The 20772-nt window shown below is 45.3% G+C and overlaps 1 protein-coding gene and 1 pseudogene across 2 annotated transcripts in view; one reads left to right on the top strand and one right to left on the bottom strand.

Annotated features, from left to right (window-relative positions):
• CNIH3 (cornichon family AMPA receptor auxiliary protein 3) overlaps window positions 1–20772 on the top strand; it is a 112328-nt gene that overhangs the window by 28640 nt on the left and 62916 nt on the right. The gene's annotated exons all lie outside the window — the stretch shown is intronic.
• On the bottom strand, window positions 8611–9133 carry LOC308652281 (large ribosomal subunit protein eL29-like; annotated as a pseudogene). The gene has a single exon. The product of its transcript is annotated as a large ribosomal subunit protein eL29-like (transcript).

Raw genomic sequence — 20772 nt, 5'->3', positions numbered from 1 at the left:
CGCAGTGTATACTTACTTTGTAACACAGAGTCTGCTGCATAATAGGTGCTGAATTTAATTTATAACATGAATGATGACTCCCATACTCAACCGTAACCCCCAAGGTGGGGTTCTCTGCAGTGCTTTTTGAAATTTGTTTAGCTTCATTTGGATAGCTAGAAACTTGGAGGAAACTTTGCCCAAAGAAATCCCCAGGGGTCTCATTGTAGCTATATTCATACATGCACACAGCACAATTTGGTGGACTTCATTCCCCATTCCGCCTCCCGCTTTCTCTTGCCTCCTCCCACCCCCTCCATCCCCTTCTCTACTCTTGTTTTCCCTTATATTTTTTCCATTTGCTTCCATTTTTATTTGGTGTTTTCAAATATTAAAAAAGACAAGCTCCTTGCACCAGTTATCTCAAATACACCATGCAGAGCAATTCAGTGTGTACTCTTCTCCCCTATATATTTTGTGAGATCCCCCTTTTAAAATCATCTTTGTTTCTCTAGCATCCACATAGGCGAGAAAACATTTGACCCTTGACTTATTTCATGTCGCATGATGTTCTCCACTTTGCTATATAATTATAATGCACCAATTAAAAAAAATAGATACAAGGGTGATCAGTAGAAGAGGAAGAGGATTAGTGGGAGAGAAGAGGGAAGGGAAAGGGGGAGTACTGGGGAATGAAATGGAGCAAATTATGTTATGTGCATGTATGAATATATTGCAATGAATCCGGCTATTATATATAATTATAATGACTAATAAAAACATAGAAAAGAAATACCCAGGGGCTCCTTCTCTGTCGATTGCAAAACAACCAATGCTCTGGTGCAGTTCATCAGATATGCTGTCTGCCTGGGCAGTATTTGCTCAGTGAAGACCGAATCTACTGCATTGACAACAGCTTGTTCTCTGCTGCTTTTTTATGCTTCCTGTTGCAGAATCCAAATTGAGGAGAATTCTTGCAAGTTTAAAGAGCCAGGTGGAATGACAACTGCACATAATTGTTGTCCCTAACAGAATCTAAATGGTCTTTGAAATAGCAGGAACCATGAGCAAGCAAGGTGTGGTTTTGTTTGAAAAAGCAGAAACCATGAGCAAGCAAGGTTTGGTTTTCGAGGGGTTCATGTGGATTGGTGGGTATTATGTATGGTTATCTACGGAGGTGCCCTCCTTTGGGCACCCAGTGTTATGTGTTGGGGGCAACAGCTGAAGCTCTGCGTCCTACCACCCAAACCATACCCTCACTGTAGCTTCTGAGTCTGGGAAGCTGCTTCCGGTGACTGGATGAGCTACTGCAGGCTAAAGCAGAAACTTCCCTGGGAAGCACTTTCAGGAGTGTGGGGCCAGGGCGCTCTGCCTAAGAAGCACTTTTCAACAGGGTAGAAGTTTCCCTGGGCTCAGACCAAGAAGGGAGGCCAACTGGGTACACAATTCCAGGAGGTTGAACAAAATTTGATTTTAAATACTCAGAGTTAGGGCTCTTGAGGCCAACATGTAAATTTATGGAAAAGAATATGCAAATAAGTACCAGAGCCAAATAGCCTGGCTCTGTTCCCTTACACAGGATAGCTGTCCCTGCCCCTCCTGCCCTTGTATTGAGTTCTGTTTTTGGCTCTGGAACTCTGGGGCTGTTGTGTTGGCACAACTTGGCGGAGGTTGGGGGGGGTGCTATGGGCAGTGGAAGGAAGGACAGTTCCAATTTAAACAGTCACAACAACAAAAGTTCTTTTAGCAAATTGGCATGCTGTTCATAAACAGCTTTCTGTTCACATGAGGACTTAGAGGCTCTATTAACTGGTTGGAAGGAAGAAGTTAGGAGAGATTTGTTAGAACCCAACTCCTGAGATGATGATTGAGCAGACTCCTCCTCTCTTGTGGCACCCGCATTGTTGCTGATGGAATTCAGGCAGGTGGCTCCCAAGCCCAGGCTCAGAGCCCAAGTGTCCAGGCTTGATGCGGTCTTCTGGAGCAAGACCTCGGCTTTCTATGTGGATGTTTAGAGAGGGAGGCTCAGTTTCCCAGTGGACATGGGCAGGAATGGAAGTGAGAGGCAGAGAGAGGAGAGAGGAGAGGAGAGGAGAGAGGAGAGGAGAGGGGAGAGGAGAGGGGAGGGAGAGGAGAGGAGAAGAGAGGGAGGAGAGGAGAAGAGAGGGAGGACAGAAGAGGAGAGGAGAGGGGAGGGGAGGTGAGAGGAGAGGAGAAGAGAGGAGAGGAGAGGGGAGGAGCGGGGAGGGGAAGTGAGAGGAGAGGAGAAGGGAGAGTAGAGGGGATGGGAGGTGAGAGGAGAGGAGAAAAGAGAGAGGAGAGGAGAGGAGGGGAGAGGAGAGGAGAGGGGAGGGGAAAGGAGAGGAGAAGAGAGGAAGGAGAAGGGAGAAGAGAGGAGAGGAGAGGGAGGAGAGAGGAGAGAGGAGAGGAGAGAAGAGAGGAGGGAGGACAGAGGTGGAAGAGGCAGAGAGGGAGAGGGAGAGAGCGAGAGCTTGTGCACATCTTCAAAACTAGTGAACCTGGAGCCGGTGCAGGGGGCAGCTGTGTCTATGAGGTGACTGGTCTGGTTGGAAGCAGTGAGTGACAGTAGAGTTAGAAAATCAGGGGGCAAAATCAGTAAAATAGCTTTGGGGAGTATTTTCCCGATTATATGAATAATTTGCATTGTAAAATTGCAAATAATATAGGACAGGTTAAGGAAACTCCCTAGGGCTCACCTCCAGTAACCTTCTGGTGACTTCATGTGTGTTTTACAGCCACACGTATGTATGATTTTACACAAATGAAATTATATGGAATTACATTGTGTGTTCTTTTTTGCTATCACTTTTTTTAAAAATATTTATTTTTTAGTTTTCGGCGGACACAACATCTTTTGTTTGTATGTGGTGCTAAGGATCAAACCTGGGCCGCATGCAAGCCAGGCGAGCACACTACCTCTTGAGCCACATCCCCAGCCCCTTGTCATTCACTTTTAAGAAGTGATTTTAATTTCTTACCTATTCCCTCTAGCCATGGGCACTTGCCTTCCCTTCCCACCACTGTCCCCTTCAGCCTCAGAGTCACTGGTGTTAGTGGCCTGGTGTACAGCCTTCCTGTGTTTCTTCCTGTTCAAATAGTCAGATGCAAGCACAAATACCTTTTTGGAGCATGTCTTGGTTATGGCATTACATTTCTCTGCATCTTAACCTTTCTCACTGACCAAGTTAATTGGCACAGGTCCAACTTAGGGCTGCATAATATTCTACAATTTGTATTTATCAGTGTTTATTCAATTATGTGCTTATTGATGGACATTTGTGTATTTCCAGTTTTTTTTTCCATCTCAAACAGTGTTTGAACATATGTCCTTACCTACTGATGCTTTTATTTTAGTGGGATAGGTCCTTCGAGAAGAGATTGCTGGGTGAAGGAGATTTTATATATACATATGTAATTCTTATATAATACATATATGTATACATATACATACATCATAATATAATATCCATATACACATATGTATATATACATAATGCATACACACATATACATTATATATAATACAATATATATTTAATTTTTTTCATTAAAAATAGGTATTATCAGATTGCTTTCCAAGACCGTGTCATTTTACATTGTATCAGCAATGGGTAGAAATTCTTTTCTCTGATTCTCCCATAGTAATTTAGTATAATAAAATGGGTTTGATGTAAAATACTATCTTATTATTACCTCCATTTACATTCCCTAACCTGTCGGTGAGTTTGAGAAACTTCCATGATGTTATTGAATGGTTGGATATTCTGGAGGAGCAGGAGTATTGGCTTAAGAAGTTCAAACTATGATTTCTGGGTTTGGGGGCCCTAGCAGATAATTGACATGTGCCCTCTTGCAGTCCCTTCTCCCTGGTGTGCTGCTTCTGGCCAGAGGCAGGACCAGATGGGAGCAAGCACCTGGTGTCCATATGGGAGGCTGATCAACAAGAGGGGTTGGGGTCACTCTAACATTCCTGGATTGAGACTAGGCATAAGGTGGGGGAAATTAATCTGTCTACAGACTCAGAGGACCTGCTGCGTGGTCTTTGCACAAGAACCAACAGGTCTGGTGCCTTTAGCAGGCAGGACCCAGCAGTGGGGAGTGATTGGTGGAAGTGTCCATTTCAGGTAGTCAAGCAATTGCAGTCAGTTGGATTCCAGCCAGTTATTCATGCAGTAAGAAAAGTGATGCTTTAAGGGTAAGGGGCTCAAGACCCTAGGGAGGCACAGGTAAAAGTTAAGCGGAGTATGGGGTCCCCAACATGTAGGTTCCAGTTACAGCAAGCAAGACCTATATTGGGCTGGTGGCTGGGGAAGGACCTAGAAGGAGTTGGAAAGATGGCAGAGGGCCTCACAGATGCCCAGGACTTACCTGAGGACTTCTAGAGACCAAGCCCAGGGGAGGCAAAGCTCAATCCAGGTTGTGTCAGCTGGTGGGTCTGGGCTGCTAATGTGCTTCCTGACCCCGGTGAGGGTTGGCACAGCATACTTGGTCTCCTGTGCTCTGCTAGGCCTGCATGCGAGGGCCTCAGCCGCTCTTGCAGGTGCTGAGAGGACACTGGCTGTAGAAAGAAGCAGAAGCAGAACTCACTGGAAATTTCCATATTCCCTTCATGGTGAAGGCCAACTCAAGGAAGGAACATTTTGTGCCAGCCTAGTTGAGTGGCCAGCCAAGTTCTGATAGCTAAAATAAATGATGGATTAGGCTACATTTTCCTTCTTCATCACGTTTTCGCTAATTATACTTCAAACTGGGAGGACCGCACCATTAAAAGTGACTTTAGTTTATGAGACATTGTGTCTCAATTTCATGTTTTCTCTCTTGAATTGCGAGGAATCTGTATTTTGCGGGCCAGTGTCGTATGTGGGGTGCAATTGGGTTTTAGGTATTTCTCCATTGTTATTGATCACTCTTAAACACTTCTCTCATGAGTAAGTCTGTTAAGGACAATATATAACACATATTTAGTCTCTCCAGTTTTCACTCTGAGAAGATGTGTGAACTCTCAGTTACCGTAGCTTTTTATTTTGTTTTATTTTTGCTGTGCTGGGGATGGAATCAAGGGCCTTGTGCATCCTGGGAAAGTGCTCCTCCACTGAGCTCACCCCAGCCCTTCTTGTTGTCTTTTATTTTTTCTTTTCTTTTCTTCTCTCTCTCTCTCTCTCTCTCTCTCTCTCTCTCTCTCTCTCTCTCTTTCTTTCGACCTCACACATGCTAGGCACACATCCTACCACCAAGAGCCATGTCCCCAGCCCCTTATTGTTTCTTTTCAATTCACCTCAAGAATCAGTCTGACTTCCTAAAAAGTCAGCTCTCCATTTTGAACTGTTATGGTTTGGGTATGTGGTTCCCCAAAAAAACTTTTATGTGAGACAATTCAAGGGCATTCAGAAGGTAAACTGATTATGAGAGTAGTAACCTTATCAGTGGATCAATCCACTTAAATTGGTTAACTGGATAATAACTGTAGTCAGGTAGGGCATGGCTGGAAGAAGTAGGTCATTAGGGGTGTGCATTTGGGATTTATGTTTTGTCCCTGGAAAGTGAAACTCTCTCTCTGTTTCCTGGCTGTCATGAATTGAGCAGCTTCTGCCATGATATTCTGCCTCACCTTGGCCCAGAGCCATGGAGTCGGATGATCATGGACTGAACCTCTGAATCTGTAAGTCAAAATAAACTTTTTCTCCTCTAAGTTGTTCTTGTTGGGTCTTTTGGTTACACAGACTCAAAGCTGACTAAAACATGAAGGCAGCTGCGTTCCTTTTAAAAATCTAAGCTTAAAGATTCTAAATTGCTTTTGGATCATCCAGGTGCACACCTCCTTGTTATAGAGTTTATTTTTGTTGGTTTGTTTGTTTTAAATAAACAAGATTTTCTGGATGCTGATGATCCAGGGTTTTTTTCTACCCCCCCCCCCCCCCGCCCTTCATTCTTTTACTTCTTTGGTCATAAACTAAGAGCGGCCTCAATAGACAATTATTTTAGCCACCGTCTGAAACCTAGTTCTAAAACAAGAATCAGCAAATGTCCTGCAAAATTTAATTGGTTATATCCAGTAACTCCATACAGCAGGTCACTTCCTGTAGTTATATTTAGGGACACACTTTGCAAATATTCATTCTGGAGAAGTCATGAGCAAGTTGCATTGCTTAAAGCCCGACATTTCATAGGAGCATTACTGAGATAATTTTCTTTTAATACCTCTGCTGAACAGCTAGGCAGAAACTAGTAGAGCTTCCTTTGTTATTTTTCTAGGCCAAACTGATTCCAGAGAAGTTGTGCTAGACTCTCTCCAGAACATTTAGGGAAATGTGACTTGAACCTAACTTTCAGGTCTCTTGTGGGCTCAGGTAAGGGAGAGGGTAATTGAGGGCAGTGTAAGGAAGGCAATGTAATGAATTTGAGAGGAGGGGCAGGGTTAAGGAACCAACAGTGAAGGTGAGGCTCCAGAATCTAGAGACTTGGGAGGGGGGCGGATTGCCACCATGTGTTAGGTTTTCATCACTGCGAACAAAATAGCTGTCAAGAGCAACTCAGAGGAGGAAAGAGGTCTTTGGATCTTGGTTTCAGAGGATTCCATCCATGATCAGCTGGCTCCCAGGCAGAAACATGGCAGAAGGGCATTGTGGAGGAAAGCTCATGGCAGCCTGGAAGAAGAGGGGGGAGACAGACAGACAGACACAGAACTGGGAGGTCACATCTCTAGTGACCTACTTCTCCAACTAGGTCCTAAGTCTCAGCAGTCGGTTGGCAGCCATTCATATATTAATCCACGGATGAGGTCAGAGCTCTCATGATCTCATCTCTTCTCAAAGGTCCCACGTCTGGACATTGCTATATGGGGGAAACATGAGATTTGTGTCGGGGGGACATTCCAGATCTAAACCATATGCACCACTAGGTATGAAGGAGCAAAGGGAGGGAGAGCTGTTACCAGAACTTCATGGGAGCTGTTGTGGGTGGGTCGCTCTCCTGAAAGAAGCTGTGGCTTCATATGAGGAGCAGAGAAACGTCCAATCCATAGTCCAGCTGGAATGGAGCAGGGGAATAAGTAACTTCCTGAGACCTTTCTACCTTCTGCCGATGCCTTGTGTTAGCCTAACATATAGGAGCAAGAGGGCAAAAAAGGCTAGTTGGTGCATCCTTCAGAGGTCAGCCTTCCTGTGCTGATGGAAAGGTAGAAAAGGGCGAAAAGGGAAGTGGAGACTTTTCAGCACAGCTCACCTTTGGGTTGAAGGCAAATGAACATCCTGGCAGGAGGGAGAATCCTATCTGGACTCCTCAATTTTCACCACTAATGATTAATGTCACTGAGGGCACACTGGGCTTGCAAGCTGTGGGGAGTCATTCCTAATGAGCAACACAGACCCCTTGCTGCCTAGGCCTTTGCCAGAGAGTCTTGCCTTCACCTCTGTGTTCTCCAGCATCCCTAATGCCTAGGTGAGGTAGGTTAATGGAAGATGATTTGAAGCATATTTAGACTACAAGCAAGATTTAGACTACAAATGTGGTATATATACACAATGGAATATTACTTAGCCTTACATAAGAATGAGATTATGGCATTTGCAGGTAAATGGATGGAGCTGGAGAATACCAGGCTAAGTGAAATAAGCCAGTCCCAAAGAACCAAAGGCAGAATATTCTCTCTGATATGCAGATGCTAATTTACTATAAGGGGTGGAAGGTAGAGAAGAATAGAGGTACTTTGGATTAGACAGAGGACAGTGAAAGGAGGAGAGGGGAAAATGGATAGGAAAGATAGTAGAATGAATTGACATTATTACCCTAAGTGCATATATGATTAATGACCTGTGTAACTCTACATCATGTACAACCTGAAGAATGAGAAGTTATACACCATTTATGTATGATGTGTTAAAGTGCATTCTACTGTCACTGTAACTAATTAGAACAAATAATTATATATATTAATTATGTATATACACAAATTAAGCAATGTTTAGAAGGTTAACATGTTGAAATAAAGTAAAGGAATTCTCAAAAAAATAAAAACGATTTAGATTATATTTTTAGGTGTTGCCTCCTCCTCCACAGGATGTTTTCATGGGGTCGCACTTTGTGTAGAGTCTAAATAATTACTGATACTGTGGTTGCTTCCATTGTTACATTAGTCTAATGCCTGTTGCTGTATTTACTACATTGTTCCTTGTGGTAGTTAAGATAATGTGAGGCCCTGGGTTCTGCACCTAGCACAGAAAAACAATTGGCTGTGTTTTGTGTGTGTGTGTGTGCGGTGCTGGGGATTGAACCCATGGCCTTGCACATGCTAGGTCAGCACCTGCCACTGAGCGACACCCCAGCTCCATGTGTTTCAGATATGAATATTTGGAAAAATTTGTTTCCTCTAAGGAAAGGGTACCTGTTTTCTTTATGGACCTGGAGACCTCTGTAACTAATTTGTTTCTCTTTCTACTTGAGCTTTTGAGAAACTTATACCCTCCTCCCCAAAGGTTGTTTTTTTTTTTTTTTTTTTGCCTCTGGATTTATTTGTACAAACTGCACAGGAGGACACTAGTTCCCGTAGACAGGGGCTCAGAGGTCACACTGGTCCTTCAGTCCTCACATTCAGAGCCTTTTACTATGGAGCATTCATAGAACCTGGGCACCCTTGGGGGCCTGGGCACCTTTGGGAGCAGGAGCTGCAGCCAGAGCTGGAGCTGATTCTGGAGCTGGAGTTGCACCTGGGTCTTTTCTTGGGCTTGGCCTTTGGCCTTTGGCCAGCTGAGCCTGCAGTTCTTGGCCATGTGGCACAAGCATGCTTCCTGTGCTTGGGATGGGCAAGCAAGGCAAGGCAGTCAAGCTTGTGGCTGGCACCCTTTGGCATCTTGGTCTTGACATCCTTAGACTTTACCAGGGTCCTGATGACCTCAGCATGTGGACTCATGGCCTTGGCGTTGTTTCCCTGAAATTTTTTTTTAGGTACTTCTGTTGTGCTTCTTTGGCAAAATGCATATTTCTCAGGAACTTGGGGTCTGTCTCCTTAACAGATTCATATCTTTGTGATCAGGTAGTTCTTGATGCCATTTCTGAGCTGTCTTCAGGATTGGTTGAATGTGGTGTGGATCTTGGATTTGGCTGTGTCTGCACTGCAAGCCGCTGCTCCTGGAGCCATTGAGATCAGAAGAGGAAGAGTAGATCCAAAATTTTGAGCCAATGAGTTTGACTCTTTGGGGCCCTATGCTGTGTGTGTGTGTGTGTGTGTGTGTGTGTATCATATATGTTTCTTTCGTGGTCTAATTTTTATTCTCAATTATTTTTTGATAATTCATGTACTTTTAGTAAACCATGTATGTTAATCAGTTTTCAATTTCTATAACAAAATACCTGAGACAATCAACTTATGAAGAAGGAAGATTTAATTTGTCTTATAGTTTTGGAGGTTTCAGTCCATGATTGGTTGATCCCATTGCTTTTGGGCCTGTGTGTGGGGGAGCAAGGCTACTCACCTCATGTCTAGGGAAGCAAAAGAAAAAAAGAGGAATCCCGCTCTCATCCTATGCAGGTGGCAGAATTGAGGTCCCTCCTCGTGGAGTAGGCTGGCTGTGGAATAAAAGCTAATAAAACCACCCTAAGATACCATCTCACTCCAGTAAGATTGGCAGCCATTATGAAGTCAAACAACAACAAGTGCTGGCGAGGATGTGGGGAAAAGGGTACACTTGTTCATTGTTGGTGGGATTGCAAATTGGTGCAGCCAATTTGGAAAGCAGTATGGAGATTTCTTGGAAAGCTGGGAATGGAACCACCATTTGACCCAGCTATTCCCCTTCTCGGTCTATTCCCTAAAGACCTAAAAAGAGCATGCTACAGGGACACTGCTACATTGATGTTCATAGCAGCACAATTCACAATAGCAAGACTGTGGAACCAACCTAGATGCCCTTCAATAGACGAATGGATAAAAAAAATGTGGCATTTATACACAATGGAGTATTACTCTGCATTAAGAAATGACAAAATCATAGAATTTGGAGGGAAATGGATGGCATTAGAGCAGATTATGCTAAGTGAAGCTAGCCAATCCCTAAAAAACAAATGCCAAATGTCTTCTTTGATATAAGGAGAGTAACTAAGAACAGAGTAGGGACGAAGAGCATGAGAAGAAGATTAACATTAAACAGGGATGAGAGGTGGGAGGGAAAGGGAGAGAGAAGGGAAATTGCATGGAAATGGAATGAGACCCTCAGGGTTATACAAAATTACATACAAGAGGAAGTGAGGGGAAAGGGAAAAATAATACAAGGGGGAGAAATGAATTACAGTAGAGGGGGTAGAGAGAGAAGAGGGGAGGGGAGGGGAGGGGAGGGGGGATAGTAGAGGATAGGAAAGGCAGCAGAATACAACAGACACTAGTATGGCAATATGTAAATCAATGGAAGTGTAACTGATGTGATTCTGCAATCTGTATATGGGGTAAAAATGGGAGTTCATAACCCACTTGAATCAAAGTGTGAAATATGATATATCAAGAACTATGTAATGTTTTGAACAACCAACAATAAAAATAAAAAAATAATAAAAAAGCTAATAAAACCCACAGTACATGGAAAGTAATTTTGAAAAGCGGGGGCAGGACAGCTCTTCTATCTTAGGGATTGAGTTCCACACTGGAAAGAGAGAGAGAGAGAGCTGGAGCCCGCACTTGCTTTATTTATATCGGGGGACATCAAAGGTTTTCCATGGAATGTTCTTTGCCAAACAAGGTAGGGGGTGGGCTATCTAGTTCCCAGTGGGTTACGCCCAACTCCGGAGCTGTGAGAGTTGTCTCCCTAGTAGAGTAAAGACAGAGATCTCAGGCCTTGGGTGGTCTGATATGCACCAGAAAGCTGGGGTAATTCCCAAGGAAAAACCTAAGTCTTCATGGCTCGGTACTGAGTTAAGTTATTCCCTTCAAGGGCATACCCCTTATGACTGGAAGACCTATCAATAGGCTTGACCATCTCTTACAGTTTCTACCACCTCCCCATAGTGTGAAGCTGGGAACCAAGCCGTTAACACAAGGGCCCTTGGAGGACATCAAGATGCAAACTATAGCATCATCTAAAATGATTTTTTATAAGGCAGAGTGTTAGAGTCTTCTGAGTTGGGTCAGTTCAGTGAGTTAATTTGTAGGTTTTAAGAGTGGCCAGACTCTGGTCCTGGCACATGAGGGATGAACATGTGATAGTATCTCAGGAAACTGCCCACACATATTAGACACCCCCAGGTACCATCTTTAGCACAGGGATCATCCGTCCCTAAGCACATGCACACCCACCTAGGAAGGCAGTGTAGGGTAGACAAGGAGCTGCTCCGTGTTATCTGTTTGAAGAACTGAGTGGGTGGTTGTGATCAACTAATCTCATGAAAGAATTTTGAAAAGTTTAAAAAATCTCATATCTGCTCATGTGTTCATTTGACATTCATTGCAAGCACTGGGTCTAGAAGGCAAAGATGGGTAAACTCATTCATTCATTCATTCTTCCAATAGACATTTATTGAGTAACTGCTATGAGCCTGGTCCTGATCCTGGTCCTGATCCTGAAGCTGAAGCTAAGGATGCAGTAATGCTCCCCTCATGGAGCATTACGTGTGTGGCACTCAGTCTCGTGGGACTCTTTGTATTCTTGTTGCATTCTTTTCTTATGCGTGTTTGAGGTAGGACTCACTTTTGAGGGCTTACGGATCTAAATTATTATATGAAAGATATTTGTAATTGCAAAGATATTTGCACTTAACCACCCTCCATTTCCTCAATACCATGGAATTAAATCTGAAGGTACAAGTCAATATATTTAGTGATAAACTCAAGGATGCTGTGGGCACCCAAGGAGGCTGGCATGCTGAGAGATGCTTTGGGGATGTGATAATGTTTCCTAAATCAGTCCACTGATAGCTGAATGAACTCCTGAGAGGTGGGACCTAGCTGGAGGAGGTAGGTCCCTGGGAGCGTGCCCTGGAAGGGTTCATCTTCTCCCCTGCTCCACCTTCTGCCTTCTCTCTCTGCTTTCTGGCTGCCACGAGCTGAGCAGTGTTTCTCTGCCATGTCTTCCCACTATAATGTTCTGCCTTGGAGCTGTCCAACCGTGGACTGAACCTCTGAAACTGTGAAAATACATCTTTCCTCCTATATTTTGGTCCCAGCCGTGAAAAACTGAACACCATCTCTGTCCTGTTCAGAAGTGCTGATCCAATCCCATGTGTTTATTTTGCACGTGAAGAAACTGAGATGAGGAAGCCAAGGGATTGCTGAAAATCAAACACACTCAAGGGCAAAACCAGGATCCAAATTCAAATTCTAGGCTCGCACACACAATTCCCTTTCCATGAGCCCAGACTATGTATCATTTTCTGCACACGTAGATGGCTACGGTTGTGAGATGGGGCTGTGAAATGCGCAGTGAAAGAAGGTGTCACTGCTTTTGAAGGGTCGAAGAAGGGGCCCACCCTGTGTACTCCAACGCATCCTAATGTGGCACTGTGGTTGCTATTCCTCCATCAAGGCATTAATACGTTTGTAATACCTGACTCCTAAAACTTCTCAAGGCAAATGGTGCTATTTAGAAAAATCTTAAAGTGTATAGGTCCCCTGTGTATGTGTGCGTGGGGGGTCCTATCCGCAGGAGATCATTAGAGTGTGCACTTATCTTAGGAGCCTCTGTGGGTTTCCACAGAGAGCTACAGCTTGGCCTCCAATTGTCAATTGATGGGTTTGTGCAGGTTGGGAGGAAACCAAATGGCTTTAAATGGAGGACTCTGCCTGTGCACCATGGGGGCTAAATTGGTGGCATTTTATGATTTTTTTTTTTTTTTAGGCATTGAAGCCACATTTCGTTTTGAAGACTTGAATGTTAAAGCCTAAAATTCAAGGTCTAGTACAAATTTCTTCTAAACTGGACAAGAAGTTCAGGACCCCCAAGTACAGCCTTCTTGGGCTTCTCAGATGTTCATGGGGTCATTTCCACCTTGCTTGGGTGTAGTGTACATATGTCTGCAGGGACTGTGGTCTCTTTCTTCCAGGCAGTTTGAAAGTTGAAATTTCATTCCTTCTATTTGAGGTGGCCTTTTCGTCACTCCTGTCATTTCCTGCCACATGCAGTTCTTACCCTACTCCTGTCACTGAGTCCAGGAATCATGTCTTGTCTTCTCTCTGTACAGCGTCAACACCTAGGATGTGCTCATTAAATATTCAGTGAAGGAAATAACTGATCAGTGAGTTGACCTAGCATAGCCCCAGACGCTGGTATCTGAGGACAGGGGAGAACTAATGAATGCCTAGAAATTTTAAAAAGAAAATACAACATAGTGTAAAAGTCCATCTTTTCATGGCCAAGGAAGCACCTCTTAAACAAAACTTCAAAAATAATCCAACATAAGGCAAATACAGATGACTTTTATTCAATGAACACTGTGCATAGCCACAGATAGTTAATTAATGGGTGACAGATGAGAGAAGGTATTTAAAATGTCTAAGTCTGAAAGAGGATTCATATCTACAACATCAGCAACAAGTGCAAGGCAAAAAAGAAAAGAGAAGGCAGCAATCCCACTGAAAACCGGGCAGAGGATCTAAGCAGTTTACAGAATAGGAATCCCTAAAGGCCAACCCTCCCACAAGTGATTTGTCCCTAGAGAAATGCAAATTCCGACAACAAAGAGATTCCATTCTGCCTGTTAGACTTCAAAAACTAAAAAGCTGGCAGCTGCCAGATGTGGGTGGAGATGTGGGATGCCAAGTTCACAGCCACCTCTGGGGAGTGTAGTCACCTCACAGGGCAGCTGGCAAGCTCTAGTCCAGTTCAACAGCCCCCCCCACAATGACCCACCAATTCCATTCCTGGGTATAAATCCCAAAGAAATTGCCACACTCATTCCTCAGAAGGCATTCATTACCTTATAAGTGTCAAGTCTCTGTTTCCTGCTGGGAACTCGAATAGACAAAGTGTAGTGGTCCTCCCATGGAGCCTTGCAGTTACACTGCCCAGTGCAGAAGGTAAGAAAGAGACTGAGCTGCGAGCTAGGCAGACTAAAAAATATGCACACACACAAATGACTATATATTTTGTAAGAACATAAAAACTAGAAAGATGCACATTAAACAAACATCAGTAGTTACCTTGGATGGCCAAAAGGGGCTACTGGGATAAAATGTAATGAATGAATAAAGTAAGAAAGAATCTTTCTCAGCTCATAATGTGTCATGAACCAAGGGGCATGTTTAATTCCACTCTCTGCCCCTGAGGATCTCAAAACAAACCAAAAACAACCTATCACCAATTGCTTTTCTGGACCTGTAGCCCAGAGCTGGCATGATAATTCTCCTTTGTGCACATTATCTTCAGTTTGATTGAAAGAATCCATGTTCAGGTGAGCAATTGATTTAGACTCCCACTCCCAGAAGCTGTTGTGTTTTCTTAGTTAACAGAATGAAGAGATTGGCAAAGGCCAGCTCCCATCAGCCCTTGCTTTCTGTAGTCACTCTAGCTCCTGCTTCAGGGCCTGGCCACTGGTAGATGCTCAGTACTTACAGGAACGACTGATGGTAGCTTTTCATGGAAGAGCCCTTGGGTGGTGGCATGTCTCCACTCCCTCTTGGATGCACAGTCCCTCAGATCTTGAGCTGGCCTGGCCATGGGCCACTTCGGGCTTGGATGTTGGAGGAAGCCCTTGCTTACGCAAAGGAATAGAAGTCCCTGGAATCAGAAAAAGACCCAAAAGGTGTTTGGAAGGTGAGCAAGCCATTTGAGCCAGAAATTGGTCCTACAGTCTCTTATTAAGAGTCAAGGTCTGTGGCTGTAGCTCAGTGTCAGAGTACTTGCTTAGCATGTGTGAGGCACTGGGTTCAATCCTCAGCACCACATAAAAATAAACAAATAAAATAAAGGCATTCTGTACATCTACAACTACAAAAGAAATTAAAAAAAAAAGAGTCAAGGATGGCCTGGTGCATTGGTGCACACCTGTAATCCCAGCGGCTCAGGAGGCTGAGGAAGGAGGATCGTGAGTTCAAAGCCAGCCTCAGCAACAGCGAGGCACTAAGCAACTCAGTGAGACTCTGTCTCAAAAAAAAAAAAAAAATGCAGAATAGGGCTGGAGATGTGGCTCAGTGGTTGAGTGCCCCTGAGTTCAATCCCTGCTACCTGTTCCCCCCAAAAGAGTCAAGGATGGAAGGGCAAGGGCAAGCTTGGGGGGAGGAAGGGGGACACTGGGGCTGGGAATGGTCACCAGTGCAGGTTCTGTGGTTCCCAACCTGCTTGATGTGCTGGGCTGCTCCAGCGCTGGGGTCTGTGTGAAGTGGGGGGACCTCTGGTCCCACTGAGCATGACCAGGAATACTGCAGGCTGCTACCCTCCTCGTGTCCCCTCCCTCACTGGTTGTGCTATTCAGAATGCCACCTTACCTATTCCTATGACAAGGCAGCAGAGCACAGGCCTTCTCATTATCCTCTCCTGTCTGGATTTTACCCCGACCTGGGTGGCTGTTGGCCAGAGTCAGGGATGGCTCTGTTGAGTGTTGGCAGGACCAAGTCAGCTGGGGCGAGCCCCATCCCATCTCCTCTCCTGCTCCTTTGGCTTCAGTCCCAGAAGTGCCTGGCTCTGGGTTGCCTTTGTTTTCTGTTAACTAGACGGGGACCAGGAAAACAATGTCAGAACCAGCTGTGTCTGCATATTCTGGCTCAGACAGTGGCAAAAAAAAAGCCGACGTGTCTATGTTTCCCAATTTGTATTATCATCCAGGTCTAGGGACTGGGCAGCCGATGCTTCCCTTCTCAGCTTGCCTACTGATCCCCAACCTCCTTCCCAGGGTCCCGCACTCAGTCTTCCACCTGCAATAGGGTGGGCATGGCCGGCTTTCTCACCCCTCTGCATCCTCAGAGCAGCTCTGTCCTTGGCTCCTCCACCCTTGTCCCCCTACGATGATATGGTTCTGGATTCAGACTGTCTGATGCTAAGGACTGTGCCCAAGACCAGGGAGGGGAGGAGAGTTATGGAAAAAGAGGGACGGGGTCATCATGTCAATCATAGTTATAAATAAATTATGGTTATAAAAGTAGCAATTAACATATATTATTACTTACTATGTGCTATGTTGAGAGCCACAGCCAAAGGGGCCCCAGCAAACTTCCAGCTGCCGGCTGATGATTGGCTCACAGTGGCCCCAGCAACATCTAGCTGATTGGCTCCTCTGCGGTGATGTTCATTGGGCTGTTTCCCTGCCCTTTCAGACCACGGAGCTGCTCATTGGGGGACTTCCTTGGCTCCGCCCATGCGACCCAGCCAATCGGCCTCAAGAGCAGGAGGATTGTGGGAGGTAGTGAGGCTTGTGTGGGTGAGAGGCTTGTGGAAGCCGGTGGTGGCAGTTGGGCTCTGAGGGTTTTTTCCTGAGGAGCAGTTTTGTTTGGTGTTTGTAGTTCTAAAAATAAAGTTAGTTTCTTTTGATAAGTGGCTCCTGAATTGTGCCCAGCCAGACTGCGGCAGTGCTAGACTTTGTGCCCAGTTCTTTATGGACATTATTTTATTTAATCTTCGTAGCAATGATATGAAGCAGGAACCATTACTACCCCCCCTTTTATTATTAATTTTAATTAGTTATACATGACAGCAGAAGGCACCATGACACATCATACATAAATGGAGTATAATTTCTCCTTTTCCTGGTTGTACATGATGTAGAATCCCAGTGGTCATGCAGTCATATATGTACATACAGCAATAATGCCTGATTTCATTCTACTATCCTTTCTACCCCCATACCCCCTCTCCTGTCTTCACTCCCCTCTACCTAAAGTAACAATTCTTCCTTAGCTCCCCTGCCCTTATCGTGAGTTAGTATCTGCATATCAGAGAAAACATTCGGCCTTTGGTTTTTGGGGAGATTGGCTTATTTCACTTAGCATGATATTCTCCAGCTCCATCCATTTAGCAGCAAATGCCATAATTACAGTTTCTTTATATACTCGTCTGTTGAAGGGCATCTAGGTTGGTTCCATAGTTTAGCTATTGTGAGTTGAGCTGCTATAAACATTGATGTGGCTGCATCCCTCTAATATGCTGATTTTGCCCCTTTTGTACTTGAAGAAACCAAGGCCAGGACAGGTTGAACATCTTGCCCACAGTCACACACATCCATGAGGCAGCGATTGGGTTCCAGTGGAAACCTGCAGACTCAGGTCCTTGGCTAACCATTACCCTGTGTTGACCCTTTGGCACACGGTAGTTCACCTTCTCCTCATCCTAAGGAGACTTTGTTTCTCTCTGCTCTGAGACACAGTCTAGGTCTCCTCATTTCCTACTAACTGCAACCAGCTGAGGGTTATTATTGCCTTGTTATAGTTGAAGACAGACTGGAAAAGGGAAGTGCCATGCTCACGGTCACACAACTAGGAACTGGCGGGTTAAGAGTGGCTGAGACGTCCTCCTGGGGCAGGACTCTTCACTCTGCAGAGGCAGCACCTCTGCAGGATCAGGGTGGGGTGGTACAGGGACAAGGGTGGTTCACCTTGTGACGGTGGGAGGAGGGCCCTGTGTTGGAGCAGATATGAGAAGGCTTGGGTTGCCTTTTGATGGCATTAGATCAGGTAACCATGGGGCCAGATATTGGGGTGTTGGTGGACAGGCCAAGCCTGGCTCTTAGAAGGGTGGGAAGGTTTCGTTGTCTCCCTGATCAGTGGCCCTCCTATACTGAGTCCCAGGGGCTCTGGTCCTTCAGGTACTGGCTTTGGAATTAATTGGCCGAGGCTCATCTTTTTGTGGAGCTGCTTCTGGGCAACCTACACCACAGGGAGTCCTTGCTCATGAGAGGGGACCCTGTTCTTGTGACAGTGTCAAGCTGCCCTGTGTGTGCTGCGGGGCAGATGGTGTCAGGACAGATCTGTTTCTTCTCTGGCCCCACAGGCACCTCATCCCTAAACGGAGGAGGCTGGTCACTCGCTGTCTCCAGCTTATTTTAAGGCAGCTTCCTTCCTAAGATGAGCTCACTGATGGATGCCAAAATGTATGACGGTTTCTCATGTGACAGAGGAACCCACTGGGACTATTACTCTATCATGTTCCTGCAACCAGGCCCAACTGACAAGGGTCCAGCACTTCTCAGAGCCCTTGAGTGTCCCTGGTATTAGAGGGTTGTGATGGTTGATTTTGTTTTAACTTGGGCTGGCTATGGTGCCTGGATATGTGTTCAAACATGATTCTGAATGTGTCTGTGAAGTGTTTTTAGAAAAGATTAACAAATTAAATAGTCGACTTTGAGTAAAGCAAATCACCCTCCCCAGTGGAGGTAGGCCTCGTCCACTCAGTTGAAGGCCTGAATAGAAGAAAAGACCAATCTCCCTTGAGCAAGAAAGAACTCTACCAGCAGATGGCCTTTGCAGGTGAACTACAGATTTTGGAATTCTCAGCCTTCATAATCACTGGAGGCAATTCCTTGAAACAAATCTCTTTATATATCTATGTCTATGTCTATATCTATGTATCTATCTATCTACAGAAGGTAGCTAGATAGATATATCCTATTGATTCTGTTTCTCTGGAGCACCTGATTAACACAGAGGCAAAATGGGATGTGGTTAGGACAAGACTCAGATCTCTTTTGCTGGTTGGAAGTTTTCTTTCCTTTTCTAGGCTCTTGAGCATACAGGGTTAAGCAGAAAATGTATTTTATTGGGAACCCTTATAAAGCAGGCTCTGGTGGTAGACCTGCTGTATCATGTCCAGCCTGTCACTCAAACTAACAGGTATACTAATAAATGCTCCTCACTCCACCTTACAAAGACGGTGAAACTATACGCCCTCCCCAAACAAAAGATTGTCAAGATAGAGAGGAGGAGAGGTAAGTTCTGGTTCCAGCTCTGCCCCCATCAGCTAGGTGGCCTTGGACATTCATAATGGCCTCTCCTTCTCCTTGATGTTTCATTTAGAAAGTGGGTGTCATATGTGTAAAATGAATATAAAATCTACCACATGGAGACACCCGGGAGAGTTTCAACCACCTATGACTTCCAGTATTGTACTTTTTAGGAAAGGGGGTAGGCAGTGGGTGAAGGGATAGAAATTAATCATGAACATTTTTATATACCACGAAAATCCTTGGTGGCCGAGCAAAGACCTGGAGAAGTGTTTGGTAACTATGTAGAGCCCCAGAGGGGCCTTTGGAGTTTGAAAGTAATGCTGAGCTCCTTCTGGGGATGTGGAAGCGACAAAGCACCTGCCTGTGTCAGGTTAGAATTAGTGAACAAGGGGGTTGTGGGTCTCATGTCTGCACTGGTTTCCGATGAAAACTAGGACTGAACATAAGCCACACAATGGTTCCCGTCCCCCATTTTCTCCCTGTCTGTGGGAACTCCAGCGTGGGCTGTGGTTTGAAGGCACAGCTCCTAGTGGGATGAGACATGGAGCACAAGTGAAAAGCAGACCTTTCTGAGTGTGGGATGTGGGACTCCCAGGGAGGCTCAGGGTGAATATAGAAGCTGATTCCCTGGGGAGGGGACAGCTTGGTTGCTTCGTTCTCTCCTTTCACACTTAGACATTCTCAGGGGGGCACTGGAAGCTATTCCCTCTAGAGAACATCTTAGATTATGGCAGCAACAGTTTCAGATATTTTGCAAAATGAGCTCATCTGTTTGCTTTGGGCTGACGTAACCCAGTACCATGAACTAGGTGGCTATGGCAATGGGAATTTTTTTTGCCCTCAGAGTTCTGGACCTGGATGTCTGAAATCTGCCTGGTGGCAGGGCCACAGCCACAGGGGAGTCCTTCCCCAGCCTCTTCCTGCCTAACGACTCCTGACCATCCTGCTGTTTCTTGGCTTAGAGCTGCACCACTCCCTGGCCATGTCCCTGGTCACATGGCTCTCCTCTGTGTGTGTCTTTTTCTGACTTTTATGAGGACACTGTCATTGGATTTAGGGCCCCACTGTAGTATGACTTCATCTTTCTGAATTACATCTGCAAAGACTCTATGGCTCAGTCAGGTCACAGTCTCAGGTGCCAGGTGATGTGAATCTTGAGTCCATGGCATGGAGAAACCAAGAAAAGGGTCTGCTCTAGGAGGCTTGGAGTTGAACGCAGAACTGGCTTGAGTCTGAACACAGAGCTAAATCCTTATTGGTAGAGCGAAGTCCTCCAGGCAGAGTTTCCAGGGGACTTGGGGCACGATCCCACCTATTAGAAAACTTTGGTTGCTTTTCTCAAGGCCCAACAGTTCTCTGAGATAGATCAGCCCAAGTTCATGCTCTGGCTTCCTGAGTCTGACTTGCCGGGATTCGTGACCTCTTTTCACGTGGCCTCTGAACACTGAGTTTTCATTTAGGTGCAAGGACCTGAAAGCTGTCACTCACCATCTGTTTCTAAGTCTGCACAATCAGTACTGGTTTCATGCTTCCTGACCTGTGTCATCAATGTCCCCCTTGGTCATGACCGTGCATCTCTTTTTATTCGAAGGAGGGACCTCAAGCTGCAACTGTACTTAGTCCCACAAGTCAGGTAAAGGCCACATTCCCAGTGGAAGAGAGGGGACTTAATAGCTTCTTGCCACACTGGCCCAGTTTTAAGAGCTGCAGTGGGATACATCCCATCCTAGAGGGGGATTCCAAGCCAGTCCTCGCCCTTGCCCTGATCTCTCACCCCTGACTGTCTGGCCCACCCTTGCTGCTATCAGTGAACTGGCTTTTCTGGGCTTTACGTCTTCCAAGCTTGTTCCCCACCGGGAGCTTCTGCAGGAGAACTTCCTGACCAGGAGCTTTCTTACCCCAACCTTTCCACATCTGACTTCCATG

The sequence above is a fragment of the Spermophilus citellus genome (assembly GCF_964194105.1).
Source record: "Spermophilus citellus genome assembly, chromosome: 6".
In the NCBI taxonomy this organism is placed as follows: Eukaryota; Metazoa; Chordata; class Mammalia; order Rodentia; family Sciuridae; genus Spermophilus; species Spermophilus citellus.
This window is presented reverse-complemented; position numbering and strand designations above follow the sequence as displayed.